Source organism: Eleutherodactylus coqui, chromosome 4, assembly GCF_035609145.1.
Source record: "Eleutherodactylus coqui strain aEleCoq1 chromosome 4, aEleCoq1.hap1, whole genome shotgun sequence".
NCBI classification, from domain to species: domain Eukaryota; kingdom Metazoa; phylum Chordata; class Amphibia; order Anura; family Eleutherodactylidae; genus Eleutherodactylus; species Eleutherodactylus coqui.
Window position 1 is genome coordinate 235701445 of NC_089840.1, and position 21934 is coordinate 235723378.

General features: G+C 48.9%; 1 protein-coding gene across 2 annotated transcripts in view; it reads left to right on the plus strand.

The window, feature by feature from the left end:
* Positions 1–336: 336 nt before the first annotated feature.
* The window catches only part of NT5C2 (5'-nucleotidase, cytosolic II), a 97535-nt gene continuing 75937 nt past the window's right edge, over positions 337–21934 (plus strand). For both annotated transcript variants that reach the window (XM_066600903.1, XM_066600905.1), the window contains exon 1: positions 337–408. The gene's annotated coding sequence lies outside the window, so the exon portion shown is untranslated. The remainder of the gene's footprint in view (positions 409–21934) is intronic.

Sequence of the window (21934 nt, forward strand, 5' to 3'; positions counted from 1 at the left end):
GTGAAGAAGGGCACATTACACGCGGACCCCACTGAGGGGTTTCTAACAGCCGACAGTGGGGTCCGACAGTGACCGTGCCAACAGGCCCGTCTGCAGTTGCAGCATGCAGAGCTATGCAGATACTGCAGTGTGTACAGGACGGGTCGGGACTGCTGCATTTGTATTACATGAAGAGCCGTTTTGGAGCCAAACGATTCGGCTCACACAAGGGCCAGAATATCCATCACTGTGAGGGGGCGACGCGAGGGGTAGCGGCACTGACGTCTTCCGGTGACGTCCCTATACAAAGTATCTGCTCTCTGCGCTTTCGCCGGAGTTGGGAATTTGCCTTCGGTCCCTGAGTACGGGGCTCCGCGCATGCGCACTGCTGCTCCTTATTTCTGGTCGCTCTCTTGACAGGAAAGGAAGGTGAGTGCTGGTGACGGGGCGTCCTGAGCCGGGGAGTAAGGCCCGGGGCTTACCGGGGCTGGAGGGGGGTTGGTGGAGGTGACGTGTCCTTGGGGAGCCGGGACTGTATAGAGCTGTACTGTAACCGCTGCTTATACAAGGGACGTGCAAGGACAGACATCTGCCGCACACAGCCGCTTCCATGTGAATAGATGTATACCGAGCACACTGTATGCATCATGTATTCTCCTCCAGTATAGTATATAGGAAGTTCTGCCAATACACATGTGTTCAGACAGCCAGGATATAGGGGGGGACGCACAGAGCCGGGCGCTGGTATACAGGGGGGACGCACAGAGAGCCTGGATACAGGGGGACACACAGAGCCGGGGGACGCACAGAGAGCCAGGATACAGCAGGACACAGAGTGGAGCTGGAATACAGGGGGGGGCACACAGAGTGGAGCTGGGATACAGGGGGGACACACAGAGCCGGCCGTGGGGATAGGGGTAACACACCGAAAGCCAAGCGCCAGGATACAAGGGGGACGCACGGAGAGCCGGGATTCAGGGGAACGCACACAGAGCTGGCCGCCGTGGTAGAGGGAACACACCGAGAGCCAAGTGCCGGAACACAGGGGGGACGCACAGCGAGCCAGGTGCCAGGATACAGGGGGGGACGCACAGCGAGCCGGGTACCGGGTTACAGGGGGGGACGCACAGCGAGCCGGGTACCGGGATACAGGGGGGGGGACGCACAGCGAGCCGGGTACTGGGATACGGAGGGGACGCACAGCGAGCCGGGTACCGGGATACAGGGGGGACGCACAGCGAGCCGGGTACCGGGATACAGGGGGGACGCACAGCGAGCCGGGTACCGGGATACAGGGGGGACGCACAGTGAGCCGGGCGCCGGGATACGGGGGGGGGGGGGGGGCGTGACGCACAGCGGGTAACGGGATACAGGGGGGACGCACACAGAGCTGGGTCCCAGGATACAGGGGGGATGCACAGTGAGCCGGGTTCCAGGATACAGGGGGGATGCACAGTGAGCCGGGTCCCAGGATACAGGGGGGATGCACAGTGAGCCGGGTCCCAGGATACAGGGGGGATGCACAGCGAGCCGGGTCCCAGGATACAGGGGGGATGCACAGCGAGCCGGGTCCCAGGATACAGGGGGGATGCACAGCAGACAGGTGCCGGGATACATGGGGGATGCACAGCGAGCCGGGTGCCGGGATACATGGGGGGGACGCACAGCGAGCCGGAAGTCGGGATACATGGGGGGGACGCACAGCGGGCCGGGTACCTGGATACAGGGGGGGACGCACAGCGGGCCGGGTACCTGGATACAGGGGGGGACGCACAGCGGGCCGGGTACCTGGATACAGGGGGGGACGCACAGCGGGCCGGGTACCGGGATACAGGGGGGGACGCACAGCGGGCGGGTACCGGGATACAGGGGGGTGACGCACAGCGGGCCGGGTACCGGGATACAGGGGGGGACGCACAGCGAGCCGGGTACCGGGATACAGGGGGGGACGCACAGCGAGCCGGGTACCGGGATACAGGTGGGGAAGCACAGCGAGCCGGGTACCGGGATACAGGTGGGGAAGCACAGCGAGCCGGGTACCGGGATACAGGTGGGGAAGCACAGCGAGCCGGGTACCGGGCTACAGGTGGGGATGCACAGCGAGCCGGGTACCGGGATACAGGGGGGGACGCACAGCGAGCCGGGTGCTGGGATACAAGGGAGACGCACAGAGAGACTGGCGCCGGGATACAGCGGGGAATCAGAGAGCCGGGCGCTGGGACACCGGGGGTACGCACACAGATCCGGCCGCAGGGATAGAGGAAACACACCGAGAGCCAAGCGCCAGGATGCAAGGGGGACACACAGCGAGCCGGGTGCTGGGATACAGGGGGGACGCACAGGGAGCCGGGTACCGGGATACAGGTGGGGAAGCACAGCGAGCCGGGTATCGGGATACAGGGGGGGGACGGCCAAAGCGAGCCAGGTACCAGGATACGGGGGGGGACGCACAGCGAGCCAGGTACCTGTATATAGGGGGGACGCACAGTGAGCCGGGTGCCGGGATACAGGGGAGATGCACAGAGAGACTGGTGCCGGGATACAGGGGGGAATCAGAGAGCCGGGCGCTGGGACACCGGGGGGACGCACACAGATCCGGCCGCCGGGATAGAGGGAACACACCGAGAGCCAAGTGCCAGGATGCAAGGGGGACGCACAGCGAGCCGGGTGCCGGAATACAGGGGGGCCGCACAGCGAGCCGGGCGCCGGGACATGGGGGATGCACACATAGCCTGCCGCGGGGATAGAGGGAATACACCGAGAGCCAAGTGCTAGGATGCAAGGGGGACGCACAGCGGGCCGGGTGCTGGGATACAGGGGGAGACGCACAGCGAGCCGGGTGTCGGGACACAGGGGGGACGCACACAGAGCTGGCCCCTGGGATGGAGGGAACACACCGAGAGCCAAATGCCAGGATACTAGGGGGATGCATAGCGAGCCGGTTGCCGGGATACAGGGGGGATGCACTGTGAGCTGGATGCCGGGATACAGGGGGGGACACACAGCGAGCTGGGTGCTGGGATAACAGGGAGACGCACAGAGAGACTAGCGCTGGGATACAGGGGGAACTCAGAGAGCCAGGCGCCGGGATAGAGGGAACACACTGAGAGCCAAGCGCCAGGATACAAGGAGGATGCACACAGAGCTGGCTGGCGGGATACAGGGGGGCCGCAGAGCGAGCTGGGTGCTGAGATGCAAGGGGGACGCAAAGAGAGACTAGCGCTGGGATACAGGGGAAACTCAGAGATCCAGGCGCCGAGACACAGGGGGGACGCACACAGAGCTGGCCGCCGGGATAGAGGGAACACACCGAGAGCCAAGCGCCAGGATACAAGGGGGACGCATAACGAGCCGGATGCCAGGATACAGGGGGACGCATAGCGAACCGGATGCTGGGGTACAAGGGGGATGCACAGAGAGACTGGCCACGGTATACAGGGGGAACTCAGAGAGCTGGGCGCCGGGACACAGGGGGGACGCACACAGAGCTGGCTAGATAGATTGAACAGACCGAGAGCTAAGCGCCAGGATACAAGGGGGGTGCATAGCGAGTTGGCTGCAGAGATACAGGGGGGACGCACAGCAAGCTGAATGCCGGGATACAGGGCGGACGCACAGCGAGCCGGGTGCCGGGATACAAGGGGGACGCACAGAGACTGGCGCTGGGACACAAGGGGGACCCACACAGAGCTGGCCACCGGGATAGAGGGAACACACCGAGAGTCAAGCACCAGGATACAGGGGGGGGAGACGCACAGCGAGCCGGGTACCGGGATACAGGGGGGGGACGCACAGCGAGCTGTGTACCGGAATACAAGGGGGGACGCACAGCGAGCCAGGTACCTGTATATAGTCGGGACGCACAGCGAGCCGGGATACAGGGGGGACGCACAGAGAGACTGGCGCCGGGATACAGGGGGGACTCAGAGAGCAGGGCGCTGGGACACCGGGGGGACGCACACAGATTCGGCCGCCGGGATAGAGGGAACACACCGAGAGCCAAGTGCCAGGATGCAAGGGGGACGCATAGCGAGCCGGGCTCCGGGATACAGGGGGGGACGTACATAGAGCCGGACGCCGGGATACAGGGGGGGGGACGACGCATACAGAGCCGGGCGCCGGGATACAGGGGGGGGACGCATAGAGAGCCGGGCGCCCGGATACAGGGGGGGGGGGACGCACAGCGAGCTGGGTGCTGGGATACAGGGGGGATGCACAGAGAGACTGGTGCTGGGATACAGGGGGGACTCAGAGAGCTGAGACATGGGGGACGCACACAGAGCCGGCCGCCGGGATACAGAGGGGACGCACCGAGAACCAAGCGCCGGGATACAGGGGGGACACACAGAGAGCCGTGCGTCAGATACAGGGGGGGCACCAAGAACCAAGCGCCGGGATACAGTGGGGACGCACAAAGAGATGGGCACCGAGATATAGATGGGACTCACAGAGTGCTGAGATAGGGGGAGGATGCAGGATGTCGGGATACAAGGGAAACACACATAGAGCCGGGCCCTGGGATACGGGGGGGGGGGGGGGGCGCACACAGAGCTGGGTGCCTGTATATAGGGGGGACGCACACAGAACTGAGCACTGGGATGCACACAGAGCCGGGTGCTGGGATATAGGGGGAATACACTAACTAGCAGTAGGCTGCATTAACACTGTGATGTATACAAATACCTTGGTATTGTTTACAGGTTGGTGCAGATTTTCTTTAGCTGATCTGCTGCTGCAGCCTGTCCGCTCCGTGTGAACATGTCCTTAGTGATGTACAGAAAGTAGTACTGTGATGTATACAAATACCTTGGCAGCGCTCTACAGATAGATGCCCACAGTTGGCATCAGCCAACAAAGACTATTCGGGGTGATATTTTAAGCCAAAACCAGGAATGAGCCTAAATACAGGAAACCCAATGAGGAGGGTTATCCTTCGTGGGCCTCCATGAAAATACGGATATAAAATACCAGCTGAATCTACACTTTGTGAAAAAGGCGTAATAAAGGCAGAAAACTGGGCATCACATGGCTTTAGGGTTGCCATCTTTGTCACCTAAAAATACTGCTGAATGCAAAAAGGGGCATGGTTTAGGGGTGTGGTTAAGGGCGTGACTCGTCATGGCATGGTTTTACAGTCCTTATTCCAGTGGCCCCACAGTAATAGTGCTCCCTTTCAGTGGCCCCAACTGTAATAGTGCCCTTTTAGTGGCCCTAGTAATGATACTATCCCCTCTTGATGCCCTCCCCTTTGGTCAAGCCTGCCATCAAGTTCTGTAACTCGCTGCAGAGCTCTGGTTGGGGCGGGACGTTGCTGCAACTTACAGAGGATCCTGACTCCTCCCAGCATCTGCGCTATGTACAGTATGTGCAGGTACGCAGATGCCGGGAGGAGGAGTCAGAATCTTCTGTTAGCTGTAGCGGCATCCTGTCCTGAGCTTCACAATGAGTTACAGCTCTTGATGACAAGGCAGCTGGGCGCCCAGAGGTGCTCACATCGGGTAATGTTGCATTTTGTTTTTCATGCCATATAACATGGGCGTTAAAAAATGAATGCCAGCATCGGCCGAGACGGTAGTTTACTGGCCATTTGGTACCCATACATGGCATATACCTCAGTACACTTCCATTTACAAATCCTGAGCCTAAGAATCAAAAGGCTTCTAGGTAACTCAGAATATACACTGTGTTCCAAATTATTATGCAAGTTAAATATTGAAGGGGCATTCTGGCCTTAGTTTAACTAGTGACCGATCCTTTGGATAGGTCAACAGTAGTTGATGGCAGGGGTCCACTGCTCGGGACCCCCTGTCCATCAGCTGATTGTCTGGCCCACTGTCACTGCAGCGGGACCAAATGTAGTCATCAGAGGATAGGGGAGGAACCAGGCGCATTGGCTTCACTACCAGGAAAATCAATGGGAGCGCCGCGCTACTACGGCACTTCCTGCTCCTTGTTGAAAAAAGGTCGCAATACCTCTTTAAATGAGCAATTAGGTTTTAGTTTTTAAAGTAAAGTGTGTGTGTTTTATTTCTCATCTCCTTTTTAGATGTGTGGTATGAATCTCAGACAGGTTTGTTAGATTGCCAGGGGATCTTGGTTAAAGGGAAATCTACTTATTTAGCAAGTCCCAGTTCTCATGCAGTATGGGGAAGAAGAAAGACCTTTTTTGAAGACGAAAAGCGTCAGATAGACCAATGTGTTGCAAAAGACATGAAAACAATTGATATTTCACGGAAGCTGAAGAGAGATCACCGAACTGTGAAGAGATATGTGAGGGATTCCCAGCACAAGCGAATACGGTCTGATAAAGGGTTAATAAGGAAAGTCTCTGCCGGACAAATTAGTCTTATTAAAAGGTCAGCTGTAAAAAGGCCATTGAGGAGCAGCAAGCAGGTATTTGAAGGTGCCGGTGTCACCGGAGTGTCCCGAACCTCTCGGTGCCGGATCCTCCAGAGACTGGCGGTTGTGCATAGAGCTGTAGATCGCCCCCCCCCTGACCAAAGCTCACAAGGAGAGGCGCGTGCAGTGGGCTCAGAAATACATCAAGACTCATTACCAGACCGTTCTCTTCACCGATGAATGCCCGCCGCACTGGATGGAGCTCTGGATGGCTGATGAACGGCCCCCCTGTTCCTACAAGACCGAGCCGGCAGCGAGGAGGCAGCGGAGTGAGGTTTTGGGCTGGAATATTGGGAAGTGAGATGGTAGGCCCCTTTAGGGATCCCGGGGGTGTCAGAATGGACGCTGAACGATATGTGGAGTTGCTATCTGAGCATTTTCTGTCCTGGTATAAAAAGAAGAATCGTGCCTTCCGAAATAAAATCATTTTCATACAAGACAAGGCACCGTGCCATGCTGCAAAAACAACCACTAACTCCCTGGCTGCTATGGGCATAAAAGGGGGTAAAATCATGGTTTGGCCACCATCGTCTCCTGACCTCAATCCTATTGGGAACCTGTGGAGCATCCTTAAGAGGAAGATATATGAGAATGGGTGTCAGTATACCTCAAAACAGCAGCTCTGGGAGGCAATACTGGCAGCGTCTAATGGGATCCAAGCAGAAACTATACAAGGACTTGTCAGCTCAATGGATAAGAGATTGGCTCAAGTCATATCAAATAAGGGCTCATATATCGATCTGTAAGGGTGGTTTCATATCTGCGTTAGAACCTTCGGCCGAAGACTCTGGCTGAAAATACAGGAAGAAAAAGGGCCGCACTTCTTCTTCCGTCCAAAATCCAGCCAGCTAGGCTGATTCCCCTTTCCTGGTCGGTTTTCGGAATACCCAGCGCTGGTGTGCAACCACCATAACTTGTTCTGGAAATAAGAATGTTTGGTTTGAAGACGTGTTTATGTTTTTGCTAAATTCCCTGTGTCTGCAGCAAATAACACGCATGTTGGAAGTGATAGGAATGCGTTGTGTTCAAAAACCGAAATCGTCGTAATAATTTGGAACAACAGATTTTGTATTCATTTCAAAGTATTATCAGAACTTCGGCTTGTAATAACCTCCACATTGTAATAGAACTGTTGAGGAGTTAAAAAACTAAAATAAAATCCTTGCACAGGCTGTCCGATTGGGAAAAACCAACAAATGGCACGTATAGTAATTTGGAACAGAGTGTATTGGGCTTGCTCACATCAGTACTGGAGGTTCCATTTGAAAACTCCATCACTGGAAGAAAAAGGAAGTGCCTAATGCTGACATGATCGAACCCTTAGAGGGGTTTTCTGAGCAAAAACTATTGCTGACCTCTCCTCAGGACAGGTCATCAGTAGTTAATTGCCAAGGACCTGCCGCTCCGGATCTTCACCGATGAGCCGATTGCCCAGCCCTCTGCCAGAGCAGCGAGGCCGGAGGTTGTCAAAGGGGATGGCAGCGGAAGTGTCATAGCTGGCTTCACTCCCCTTGAAATCAATGGGAGCAGAAATGATCTTGACCCTTAGTACTCTTCCGTCACTTCTGACCCCGGGGACAGACGTGGAAATATAATAGCCGTTTCAGCTTCTACTGATTTCAATGGGAGTGAAGCCAGCTATGGCACTGCTGTTGCCTATGACAATGTCAGTGCAGCATGGCCGGGCATCCTGAGCGGCGGGGCCCCGCAATTAACTATTGATGACCCATCTTGTAGATAATCATCAATAGCTTTTTCCCCTTTTAGATCTAACAGTACATATCGTTCTATGCGCTCCCCGATGTTCTGTCTTGGCACTACATACATGCAGCATAATATGTGTCCATGTACACAGAAAGTAAAGGAGGTGGTGAGCAACTATTCTTTCCACTGCAACTCCCAAGTGTCTGTTTACCACCTTCAGGGTTTATACGTTTCATTTTTTTAATCTAGAGGGTAATGCCCTTTATATAAACACGGCGAACAAACTAAACCCACATGTGATGCCTACCAGGTTACATATCTGTTACTGCAGATGCCAAGCTAAATACCTACTTTAACACTTTCTCATCTAAGTGGCAACAAATGTATCCACCAGTATAGTCCCATCTGTCCTGCAACATTAAAGGGAAATCCAGTCTAGATGTCGGGACTACGGATGGGTTACATATGAAATTGCATCATTGATATTATTTTCTACTGGAGCAAACATGGATCCGTTTTTATGTCCGACAGAACATAATAGCGATGGCTACACCTACAGACGCTTCCATATGTTAATCCGTTTTCATAGACTAGCATGAACATATCCTTCATGACAAAAGGAGCGCTTGCCCCGTATTTTAAACACAGACATGAAAAAAATGCGCATGAAGAGCCCAATCGATTGTCAATGGCTCCGTAAAACACGGATGAAATACAGATTTCATGTTCATCTGAAATGGGCTTAGAAAATGCATGTGGAGGTAACGCGACACATTGGTTTATCCAACCACACTAAGGCTAAATTCACACGGCAAGCATGATATCGGACCGAGAAAGTTGGGCCAAAATCATGCTTGCTGACGTGTTTTTTTTTGTTTTTTTTTTCATGCCCATACGAGGCGTATTTAATTCAAAAACCTCATGTTTGTGTTTCACGTGTGGCAGAGGATCGCCAGTGTTTCCCATTGATTTCCATGGGAGACTTCACATCACGCTTGCGTGCACATCACACGGCGTGCGAGTACCGTGCAGTGTCTTTTATAGGCAACACCCAAAGCTGCGGATTTTATCCAGCATGCGCCTTACTGAATTCACCAAAGTATGGTCAGCATGGCTAGCTACATCGGAGACTGGTATTTAAAGCCCTTGGAGGGTGTTCGGATCTCTGATCCGTTTTGGGTCTCCGGACTTGGTGCCGCCAACATTCCCCCACCACCACCACACCCCTTCGCCTTTTTTCTTTTTGTTGCTGACCGACTAGCTTTTGGTTGTATGTTTATACGGTTGGAGGCTGTGCCGTAATCTGTGATTGTGGTGCGATAGGTTTTGATGGTGTGGACCAACTGTGCCGTTCGGTCTGGAATTTTTTGTTCATCTCTGTTCTATGCTGTCTTTTTGGTTGTATTTGTAATCCGTTACATCAAACAGTCTCTTGTGGTTGTTTTGTATGTACTTTAATTGTTGTAAAATTATGAAGAAGGACTTATTATTACTTTTTTTGTTTCTTCTTTTTTTTTACGTGATGGGAGATTCAGATCCGTATGTGAAAAAAAACCTCATTGAAATGGATGGGCATTTGCTGCAGAATGGGCGCAGGTTCCGTATCGGGTCCAGGTCACAATCCGCTGTGTGAGCACGGCCTAATTCCCAGTCTAGCATACAGTGACATATGCCGCTGCTGGCTGTGCTCAGCAGATGTTGATGGCATTGAAGCCCCATTGTACTGATATCCGTGTCCGGGCGTAATTAGCTATTTCAGCTTGTTACACGCAGTAATTGCAATTGGTTCTGCCTTTCTCATTTTTACAGCCATTAGTGACTGGTGACTCCACTGATGTGTTTAAGTAGGGACTGTGGAGTTTTATGGTGCTGAAGTCCCCTGGGGAGACTAATGACTCTCACGTCATACAGATGATAGTGGTGCTTGTTATTCACCGGCTAGTAGAATTTTCGGTTGTCACTAGAGAAGAACGAGCACGCTCGTTTAATGCTCGACAGGGCGTCGGTCTTTTCGAGTAACTGCTTACTCATCCGAGGAAATTCAGGGGTGGCGAGGGTGAGCGGGGGAGAGAGAGGGAGGGAGATCTCTCTCACTACCCCCCCCCCCCTGCATTTGCTCTTACGAGTAAGCAGGTACTTGAAAAGACCGATGCCCTCTCTAGCATCAGCCTTAAACGAGCGTGCTCGCTCAGCTCTAGTTGTCACTAAGGACTGCTAAGACTTGTGAAGAACTACCATACGACAAAAGGTACAGAGGTCCAAGCATCCTGCTGTGGCTGGTGGATACATTCAGACATCAGTGTACTGTATTTAAAGGGCCTGCATCTATCCCAATGGGTTCAAGTGTCTCTCCATTCTGTTACCTGATTCACATCTAGTTTCTTATATCAGAATATATTTGGCTTTAATAGGTGATGTTACTTGTATTAGTGATAGGATGTTTTTGTTTATTTTTGTGAAACCAATTACTGGATTTCCTCTACAAATCCGACCCCCAATTCCACAAAAGGGACGCTACGTAGAATGCAAAGATAAAAGAACGCAATGATTTGGAAATCTCAGATAACTATATTTTTTTCACAATAGAAAAGATATAAGAAGGTGGAAGGGAGACATTTTTTTCAATTTCATTTAAAAAGTGTACTCCTTTAGAAATTGATGGCAGCAACATAACTCAAAAAAGTTGGGACAGTAGTAACAAGAGGCTGGAAAAGTCAGTGGTGTTAATGAAAGTCAATGCTAAACCATATACTGCACCCATCACAACGGCATGGCTTCACAGAAGAAGAGTCCGGGGGCTGAACTGTCCGCCTGCAGTCCAGACCGTTCACCAATAGGAAACATTTGGCGTATTATGAAACTAAAAATCTGACAAAGACGACCCGGGATGGCTGAGCAGATAGAATCCTACATCAGACAGGAATGGGACATTATACCGCTCTCTAAACTCCAGCAACTGGTCTCCTCACTATGCAGAAGTTTAAGGACTGTTGTAAAAAGGAGAGGCAATGCTACACAATGGTAGATACGGTCTTGGGCCAACTTTTGTGAGTTGTGTTGTTGCCATCAATCACTTTCTCCTATTTTTCCCTGACCATCACCCCACCTCCTGTGATTGGCACAGATCACCCCATCTACCCTCACCGAGATGGGCATAGATTTTCACCCATGATCCCAGCTTGTTCTTGCCCAGTGTCTGAGTGAGCCTCTTCTTGTCTGGCTTGTAAGGGGTCATTCCTGCACCGCTGATGTAGTGCCTAATGTTTGTTCCTATGCCCCATACAAGGAGTCAGCCGCAACCTGTTGGTCACCATTACTTTCTGTTAGTTTTCAAGTTTATTTGCTTCCAAAATATACGTTCACGCGGGATGCATACACTGTGTACCGTTTCCTTGAAAGTAAGACCGGGTCTTATATAAATTTTTGCTCCAAAAGATTTTTTTTTTTTTTTTTTACATGTAAAGCTGCCTGGATGCTATTTAAATTGACTTTTTTATTAACTGTAACCAGGGCTAATTTTTGGAGTAGGGCTTATATTTCAAGCATCCTCAAAAACCCTGAAAAATCATGCTTCATCCTCAAAACTCCTGAAAAAGCATGGTAGAGTTTATTTTCAAGGTAGGTCTTATGAGGGAAACCGGGTATTTTACCATAGATTCATGTGGGGCAAATACACACTATATTGCAGCAGAGTAGATGGGATTTACAGAAATCTCATCCACACAATGCAGAAAAAATCTACCAATGAACCTGTGGTATAGATTCTAAGTCCACAGCGTGCCATTTTAGGTTGTGGATTTGGCGCAGATTTGTTGCGGATTTTCTCCATTGAGTCAAATCTGCAACAAATCCAAATTGGGGATTTTGCTGCGGATCTACAGGTAGTAAAAAAATAAAATTTACTCCCCACTTCCCCTCTCCCCTGCAGTCTCAACCCATGTGACTGTAGCAGATATATACATGTGTGTGTGTGTGTGTATGTATATATATATATTGTGTGTGTGTGTGTGCACGCAACAGCGGTTCGTCTGAAACTGCCAATTTACTTTAATGGGTCTGTGTGCTGTCCATATTCAGTCAGCAAAAAATAAGGACTGATCATGGACAGTAAGTAAGCCCTTAAGCCGGTTTTGCAAAAGCGCAAGAGTATTTGCGCGCACATCGTCGTACTTTTTGTGTGTGCAACTCGTGTCTGATTGTGCGCGCAAAAAAAACAAGCACTGATGCCCTCAGTCATTGAAATGGGCAAATGTTTCCTGAGTTCAAAATCCTCTTTCCCTGCGCAAATGTGTAGAAAATTAGAGCATGTTATTTATTTATTTTTGGCGTGACCGATTTGCGCATACCAAATACGTGAACAAACCCATTGAAATTAATAGGTTCTTTTTTTCAAGGTTTTATGTGTGCAAATTTTTTTCGTGTTAATGCACTCGTGTCAATCCGGCCTTATATTTCAGAAGACTGTGGTCTCCAGTAAGGTGGGTTACACACGACCCTAATACCAGCCACAATTTAGTTTCCATATTAGGACCAATGCTGCAAAACTTAGACCCCCAGGATGCTACTGAACCAAACTCGGGCCATAGCGGTCTGTGCTGCTCTGGGCATTGGACAGTGTATGGCCGCTGTAAGATAATGGAAGCCCCTTGTAATTGGTTTAGGCTGTCATCACTCACATGAGAAATAGGCACTGGGATCCATAAAGGGAACCTCTTGGTCTTGTCCGGAGGAGAAGGCTTGTTTTTGTGGACTGTCTTCCAGGAACCATTCCTGAAAGATCCCGAAGCCTGGCTTTCCTTAAGTTAATATTTACTGACCTCATTATGCTAAATGTCTAGCTGTAGCTCCTCGGCTCCCCGTGTGCAGGTGACAAGTCTGCTCATGTAGGAGGAGGATGAGGATAAGATCTGAAGGAGGTGTTGTAGCACCCGGCCTCCAAAGCTTTCTTCAACAATCATAGGACCGCTTACTCCTCTAAAGGAACATGCCTATCCGACCTCCAAGAACAAGAGTAGTAAATTGTATTAAGAGACAAGAACAGATAACAAGGTGGAAGTGAACCTTCAAATTTAGGGCCTGTTCACATCAGCGTTGGAAGTTCCATTTAGAACCTCCGTTACTGAGTTCTGTTAAAATGCAGGATGAAATCGTGCTGCCTGCAGAGCTATTCCATTCTGTCCAATGCATGCTGACCGTCCGTTTGGGAACCAGACGGACCCCATCATATCCAGTGGGGTCTACTTGGCGACATTTGGGTCCGTCCTTGACATTTCTGTTCGGCCAGTGGGTTCTATTTTCCTGCTCCCATAACGGAAATCTGTCCGTGGGAAGGAGCCCTTAAGGGCTCTTTTATGCCTGTTACAGTGCCTTGTCTAAAGGAGCCCATCTTGAGTTATAATACAATGTAACAGGTTTTCGTGGAGTGTTTTGTGTTAGTTGGTGTAAATGGGAAGATGGAACAATACCTCTGCAGCGCCACCTATTGGAAGCAGCATTCCTGCAAGTCAAAGTCAATTTCAAACGTTTTAAACAAGTCTTGTAACAATGACTGGGAATTGTGAGCCAAAGCCAGAATAATCATACACAGACAGCAGTTTCGAGGTTTTTGCCCCTCATCAGTGTGCAGCAGGTTTCAGGTTTTGCTAGTGAGAAGCCGTGAGTCAGGAAGGGTATTGTTTCTTCTTAAGGAGGGCACCTAGAAGGTGTGAGGAAACTTATGAGGCCATTCTGGGAAATATGCAAATGGGAAGATGGAACTATAGCTCTGCAGCGCCACCTATTGGAAGGCAGTGTGGGACATGAAAACCTTGCACAAACATCAAAAGCGTCTGACTGCTGTAGTGTCGTCCCAGAGTACCGTCTTTCCTTTGGATTGGACTCAGTATAACGTTAGTGTCTGCATAGACAGAAGGGGTTACTTAAATCTTGAATGTCAGTAATGGATTACCCTGGAAAGTCCCAGAGTGTCCCAAATCCAAGGCAGAGATAAGAGTGTAGGAGAGCAATGGTTACAGGAGATGTGGCACCATATGGCAATGTCATGGTGTTACTGTATAGCACGCCTGGAGGTAGGGCCGACCCTGATCCACCTGGGCAAACGGTAAGGATACCCGGTGCCCCCCACCCTGTGTGCCAGCGATTCCATGTTTCCCCATTATTTTACACCCGGCATCAGACGCCGGCCGTGTTTCCTAAGGATTTACCTGGAATATGAGACGTGACTTTCACATGTCCCGTGATCCCAGATGATTTCATCATTCATCTATTCATGAATTGGCCGCCACTCAGCAAACTGCATTTTTTCCCCACTGTGTATTTAAGTACAGACTCTTGGCTTAACCTTTAACCCTTCACTCCTCTCGGTAAATAGGCAAACCTCCCCCCCAAGTGATTACACATGGAAAATGTGCAGAAAAGCTCTTTTTCTTTTCGGAGATGAGCCTTTAATGGTCACGGTTCTCCAGCGCTATTAACTGGCGGTGCTGTAATACGGAATATGTCGTAAGGGAGTTAAGAATGGGATTACTGCACTTTAGTGTCAAGCGTGCCTAAATGCTGTAATGCACCCGCTCTTCGGATCATATTGTATTGTGGCGCGTGCCTGTTTAGTCACACGTGTCCATGTGCTGGGTCTGGTGACAGCGTGCTTCAGGGATGCTCTGTATGGACGCAAAGGTATAAACGCACGTTCTCCGCTGACCAAGATTCACGAATGACCTAATATGGGCATATTTTTTCCTATATTATGACTTTAAAGGTCTCCATACAAATTAGGGGGAAAGTTATCCGAACCTGCCGATTTTGACAGGACCGGCTGACTGTGTATGGATGGGGGGCCTTTTGACTCTCCCACAATAGATGATGTCTTGGGGGGGCGTTTAGCGCAGTGTTTGAAACGCTGTAAACCGCCGTCTCCACTGATTTCAATGGGGCTTCTCAGACGAGCGACAAAAAAAAAAAAATGGCATGAGTCTAACCTGAGTCTGGCCGCCCTGCACGGTACAATGTGTTTGTAGCTATACCCATCTTTCCCTGGTGGCGGTGTGTGGGTAATTCAGTAATACCTACTAGAAGAGCAATTAGCCACTGCTCAGTATTATGGATGCCACTGACCTTCTCTTCATCCTGTAATGGATATATGTTAATTAGGCTTGGCAGTGCCAAATGTCACATCATTTATGCTAATGAAATTCTGTGAAAGGATAGAAGCAGCCGGGCGAGATCCACCGCAACGTGACTCGCTGTCAGCAAATTATCTGTCTAACGAATTTCTTTGTGTCAGTCCGAGGAACGCACTCTGTGTGAGTGCCGGGAATGTGGAAGGTGCGCTGTCCATGTATCAGTGAGAAGGTACAGGCTGGGAACGTCCCAGCACGGCTCCACTTGACTGACTGAGTGAGCAGAGGCATTGCGCTTTACTGTGACTGCACTTCGTCAACCCATTCTGAGCCCCCTCTTATTAGCCACGGCAATAGGGTACTAACTACCCATGGCTGAAGGAACACGTTGATCAAACCAGAAAAGCCTTGTTATGGGCAATATCATCCAAAAATTAGGATATGCTGCGATTTCTCTATCCCGCACTATTGGCATAGGCAAAAAAAATCTGCTTGTGTTACTTAACCCATTAAAATCAATGTTTCTTTTCCCCTCACGTTCCGTCCATATTACAGTTGAACGAAACCCTTTTTGGAATATCGTTAGTGTGCGCCCTTAAGGGCACATCTGCATAGCACGGCACGGAGCGCAGTAGACTCGGTACCGCATTAGCCAAGTATGGGAGTGTATGCGATGTGAAATATGAAACATCTCGAATTTACCGTCGGATTTTCCTGCGCCGCGTGTTATTTAAGGTCACCCATCGTCAAGAACATTTAGAGGAATTTGCTTCCAGCAGATAGCCACAGCAATAAACTGATCTGTGCTTCATGGATGCAGAGTAACACAAAAGCCTTTAAACCTTACAGAAAGCTCCTGCCACAACATCAAGTCATTTTCAGAGGCTTAAACAGGACAAGCTTATAACGTTGGAGCAAGTCCAGTGCCGATATGTACTTATGGGAATATTCAGGGAGCTTTTATATTATATAGAAAAGACGGAATCCAAGGCTCAGGAATTAATCGAAAGGGGGATTGGGCATGTTACTTCATTATACCTGCTGATGCAGAACTGTCATTTGTTACCCTGCATTGACCATGTGTATCACTGAAGCTGATATGTCGTATATTACTGCAATAATTAGGCAGATTTGCTTTTCCGGTACCTGCGAAATCTCAAAGTCCTGTAGGAGTAATGATGGCTATATTGGCTCCAAGTGTAACCAAAAAAGAACTGCACAGAATAGGACTACTTAGAAACCTTTGGGCTTACCAAGATCACAAGTTATCCTCAATCCACTGGATAGTGGATAACTTGCTGATCGATCTGGGTCACCATTGATTTTCGGCACCATGTAATACTTTTTATTTCCCCTGTGGGGGCACTGCAGGGAAATTGAACACTCCCAAGCAGATCTGCTTGCTGCAGTGGGACAGCCTGTGATCATATTATTTGATCACAGCAGTAAGGTGTTTTTTTAAAATAATTTTTAGGTGATGGACTAATAGTTACATTAAACCCTATTTTTTGACTTTTATAGGCAAGTTTTGCTTTTCCGGTACCTGCGAAATCTGAGTGGCAAGTCCTGTAGGAGTAATGATGGCTATATTGGCTCCAAGTGTAACCAAAAAAGAACTGCACAGAATAGGACTACTTAGAAACTTCTATTAACCCCTTTGGTGGCATGCCTAGAAAATCTCTGGGGATTGCTGCAGTGAAATGTGCTGAAGACTACCTTAACCTGCTACTGAAAGGGTTAAAGGGGTTTACCAAAATCACAAGTTATCCCCTATCCACAGGATAGTGGATAACTTTGTGATCGGTCTGGGCCACCATTCATTTTCGGCACCGTGTAATACTTTATTTCCCCTGTGGGGGCATTGCAGGGAAATTGAACACTCCCATGCAGATCTGCTCGCTGCAGCGGGACAGCCTGTGATCATCTTACTTGTCCACAGCAGTAAAGTCTTTTTTTAAAATACTTTTTAGGCGATGGACTACTAGTTACATTAAATCCTATTTTCTGACTTGTATAGGCAAATTTTTTTAAATTATTCATGATAATTAGAGTTTTAATAAAGGGAAATCCTCATCCCTAGATTTTACTAATTAAAACCAGATAGCGAAACATTTTACTTTACAGCAGCCTCAATGGGCCGTAAAGACAGGAAAAGACTCATTGACCTTTGTGGGAGAGTTTTGTGGGCATGCTCACTGACCTGTGCAGGAAGGAGGAAGAGGTGAGCTGTGACCATCACCTATTGTGAATAGTGGATTCTGTGTCTGCTTGTCTATTTACCTCCTTTCATAGTAATCCTGCCTGTGATGATGATAAGATGACTATTGAAAAGTTATCCTTACTGAACATGAAGTGTCAGGCTATCATCAAATTGCTTTTGTGTTGGACTAGCCTGTGTATTTTAGCATTGCCTTTAAGGTACCGTAATAATGTCTTCCTTTTTCATTCTATACTGTCACGAAATGGTTAATCTGGAAAGAATTCTCAAGTAGGGAAAGAATGCTGCAAATCATCTTCGCAGGCACAGAGATTAAGAAGTGCAAGAAAAGATTATTGATTTACATGACGCCTTTTATTGTTTTACGGCCCTGGCGGTATTAATTTGGCTGCGAATACATTTCCATTGTCAGTGTCAGCTGCCGTGCTTTGCTGCTCCCTAAGTGAGCGGAATGATACCAAGCAGTCATATTTATTACACTTTATGTAATTAGTTGCGTTGTGTATTTAGGAGGCTCAGAAAGGTTAGCGGCAGCCTGCGTAATAACATAATGCTGGATATTCGCCAGGGATAGGAGTATTCCATCTTGGCAAGTCATTTTTTTTTATCTCTAGGATATAACGTCACCCCCGCCCCACTTCAGGAACTCGCCAGTCGGGTGAACGGAGGAGCTGAGGACTCACTGGCACTTAGACTGGTCTCACATGAACGGATTCCGCGATCGTTGTCTGTAATGCTGATTGAAATGCATTGACTTTCACTGATTCGCTCACACTTACAGACAGGAGCTGCAGATCCCGCAAATGGAAGAAAAGTTGCAGCATGCTCTGATCTCCACGGCTTTCACGCGCATGAGCTCCATTGATCTCTTTGGATGCGTTCGATCCGCAGTGTATATGCAATTGCGTTGCATATGCACACGGATTCGCTTGCAAGTTGCTAGGAGAACAGATAGCAAATGGTATAAAGAAAGCAGGAAATTGTGGGCAGACAATGCAGGACAGAGTCTCGGGAGCCACACACCCATCCAGACAGCTGGCTGCAACCTCTGCTTATTCTTCTAGGCTCTTCTGCCACAAGAATAAGTGTTTTGGTTTTTTTTTAAGTGGTTTATACTACTTCCAAAATAAGTAGTATAAACCAGCCAAGCCCAGAGAGCAGAATCCCATTCAGAAGGCTCTTAGAACGGCTCTCACCATGACTGCCTGGGCGGCCACCTGAGTGATTGGGGGGTGTTTCCAGGGGCTTGGCCAACTTCTTAATGTCATTCGTTGCTTGCTTTTGTTCTTCCATGTGGACAATACGTTGTCCTTAAATGTACGATTCATTTTTGCAATCCTATGCAGGCCTTCCGCTGCGGATAACCGACCCGATTGTGTGAGCCCGGTCTTACACTGCCCAGTACCCTTTCTTCTCACCTGCAGCTCAGTTGTATTTAAGTGTTCTGAGTGCAGGGCAAAATTGAGAAGTTGCAGTGCCGCTTGCCCCTTATCCTAGCTTTTGGCCCGCCATCTGGTTAGGAAATGATGGCATATGGAGCCTCATGTGGTGTAGAGTGCTAAGGCAGCAGAAATGCTGTCCTAAGCTCTCGCTCATAACCTGAAGGTTGTGGGTTCAATCCCTGTGTGGTTCAGGTAGCCGGCTCAAGGTCGACTCAGCCTTCCATGGTCTGTAAAATGAGTACCCAGCTTGCTGGGGGATGGTAAATAAAATTACTTGAAAGTGCTGTGGAAGAAGTTGGAGCTATACAAATAATTTTTTTTTACTTTTCTATATTAATCCTGTTACGGCATCTTTATCCTTTGCTGTCCCTCAGCAACAAGTGTAGAATATTTTTTTTCTGGTTTTACTATTTATTTTATGTTTTTAATATGTAACATTGAAACTACTCAGTTATAATAGAAACCACGTAGATCTACAGATCCCACGGCTTTAGCGAAATGTCATGTGTCTGCAGACAGGGATTTGTATTGTGTGGGAGGAAATTGGGTTCAGTCAGTGTAAGTTCAGCGTTGGTTACAAGAATACGGTATCTTGTGTGTATGTGTCACGTATGGCAGGGCTGGATGATAGGCTTGAAGTTGAAGTTCATTGCAAAGGCACAAAGTATTCTGCGTGCAGACTTGTCACAGAGGTGGTGGCAGTTCTCATTCTAGCCTTAATCCCTGGAATGACTTTTGTACGATAACGATATGAAGATTGCCGTGTCCTATTGCAACATTGTATCTGATGACCGTCATTGGGATCGCGTTGCAACCTGTGACTGCAATACAACTGTTGCAAAAAACCCAGGACTTTTGGACACTATTTGCTATGATAGCAGCAAGGTAGTTGCAGCTTCTTTTTGCCATAGGAGAGCATTGAGTTTGCGGTGCAGTCGTGGTAATCCATCGTTTTTACGGCACTTCATGAAAACACCTTGAAGCTGTGCCCTAATATTCCTTATTTAATTACTATTCCTTTTTTCCCCCTTTTTCCTTACTCTCCATTTTTCTTTGCACTTAAAGGAGACCTGACAGATTTCTTGGTTGTTTTAGTAAGTTATTGCATTACCTATGGAATATTTTTTTTTTTCTTCGTAGAACTCTATATTTTGTTGTTCCTCCTCGAAATCTAGGCCTCCCTCACACAGGCGTTTTTGTACAGCGTTTAGCACTGCTTTTTCAGAACAGCGCTAAATAGTGTACAACGCTCCCATTTATGCTTTGACAGCGTTGCATGTTCCATTTTTGGCCGTTTTCAGCCCTGTATTGCCCATTGAAATGAATGAGTAGCGGTTTCAGCGCTACTTGGTATCGTGCTTTTGGCTGCGCTAAATGCCCAAGCTTCGCTGCCTGAGTCAAAATAAATAAATAAATACTTCCCCGACAGCACTCTCTGGACTTGGGAACTCTTTCTCTGGTGACGGGGATTTGTAATCCCCGTCTCCAATGAGAGATTACTCTGATTGGCTGAGCGCCGCTGAGTGACAGCCCACTCAGCCGATCACAGCCAGCGCTGGATGAGTCCAATCACAGCTATTCATTCATTAAATGGCTGTGATTGGACCCAAACAGTGTTGGCTTTGATTGGCTCAGCCAGCTGTCACTCAGTGGTGCTTAGCCAATCAGAGCAATCAGCCGGCTTCACAGTGGCATCAGGGACAGCGACTTCACCAGCTAGGTGAGTATTGATTGTCAAGGGAGTTTGGAAAGGTCTGGGAATGATTTGTGAATGATTTAACGATCACCTATTGCATGTAATGACTAACGAATAACGAGCAATGATTTTTATGCTTGCATAAAGCGAGCGACTCTCATATGAGATGGCTCCCTAGACCATCACACCAACCGTTGGGGCAGCCTGTTGCTCCACAGCAAAGACATGCTTGACACGCGCACCACGAGGCCTCCATACTCGGCACTGACCATCATCTGCTCCCAAACAAACCTGTATTCATCGCCAAAGACCATACGGTTCCTGTCCGTAGTGGTCCAAGTTATTTGTTCACGACACCACTGCAAACTAAGGCGAAGATATTGGGGTGTTAATGTCAGACGACGTAATGGGCGCCATGACCTCAAGTTTCCTTGGTAAATGGCACGGGCAGAGACAGGGTTAAGTAATGAAAGTGCCACTTGTGTCTAGATGGTGGACCGTGAAATTGTTGGATCTGCCTGGGCTTATTGGTGGATCAAACGACCCTTTCGACTGGTGGGCCATCAACCTGTTCACCTTGTGCGCTTGCCCTCTCCTAACTAGTGCTCTCAACACCTCCTAAAAGCTTGATCAGAATGACCATCCTGCTTCTCTCCTTCCACCGACGAGCCTCCTATCAATCTGTTAACTGGGATAAATGCCTTTAAGTGTATCGTTGAGATGTCTAGTGGTCAACGATCTCTCATCAAGAGGTCCACTACACAAAAGTAGCCTCTGAGAGCCTTTTTATAGGGCAACTGGGAGGCACTTGTATGGTCTTTGATGGTAAGACCAAACATCTAATCAGACCACAACTGTAACCATATACATATCCGCCTGAGACATAACCGAGTTTTGCCGTTATGACCTTTCTATCTGCGGGCATAATTCTGTATTTTTTTTTGTCAGTGAGTGGGCAGCAGACGGGAACTCTTTATAAAGTTCCTCTATCTAGACTTTGCTTCTCTCTTCTGCATTCAGGAGGCAGTAAGTCAACCAAACAATGGGTGCTAGTGTTGTCTTCTTTTCCTATGTCCGTGTCCAAGCCATTAACACCACTTCTATTTTTGAAGGAATATCGATCGGGTTACCGAATGTTTCTATTTTAAATGCCCTGTGGGTCTCCCTGCCAGGTTCTAATTTAAACGCCTCATTTGCACCGTCTGTGCCAGCTGGGGAATGACAGGTGCCCTTTATTTTCATAAATAGCCAGTAATAAAGAGCCGCGACTCTCCAAACCACAACATTGGCAGTTGGATTATCAAGATGATGAGACGCAACCATTCAGTGAGTGTAACTCATACGTGCGCCCGCCGGGGGTACCCTCTGTAGTTGTGCC